The following is a 594-nucleotide window of genomic DNA, read 5'->3' as shown; positions in this document are numbered from 1 at the left end:
ATTTGTTACTGGCGTCTGAACGCCAGAACTATGCTTCCCTTGGGCGTTCAATGCCGAATTCATGCTTGTTTCTGGCGTTGAACGCCAGGAATGAGCATGGTCTGGGCGTTCAGCGCCAACATTAATCCTCTCTGGGCTCTGATTGTCCTCAGAGGGATTTTGAGTAGCCATCTGTTCATTTTTTGGCTTCCTGCTGTTTTGAAGTGAGGTATTTAATGTTTTCCCACTTCTTAATTGAACTGCTTGGCATTCTTCTGCTATTTGTTTTGACAGTTGCTTTTCTGTTTGCCTTAACTGTACTTCCATATTCCTGTTAGCCATTCTTGTTTCCTGTAGTATTTCCTTGAATTCAGCTAGCTGTTGAGTTAGAAAGTCTAATTGCTGATTGAATTCATTAGCCTGATCTACAGGACTGAGTTCAGCAGTTACTGTTTTAGCTTCTTCTTTCATGGAAGATTCACTGCTTAGGTACAGATGTTGATTTCTGGCAACTGTATCAATAAGCTCTTGAGCTTCTTCAATTGTTTTTCTCATATGTATAGATCCACAAGCTGAGTGGTCTAGAGAAATCTGAGCTTTTTCTGTAAGCCCATA

Source organism: Arachis duranensis, chromosome 4 (assembly GCF_000817695.3).
Source record: "Arachis duranensis cultivar V14167 chromosome 4, aradu.V14167.gnm2.J7QH, whole genome shotgun sequence".
Lineage (NCBI taxonomy): Eukaryota > Viridiplantae > Streptophyta > Magnoliopsida > Fabales > Fabaceae > Arachis > Arachis duranensis.
This window is presented reverse-complemented; position numbering follows the sequence as displayed.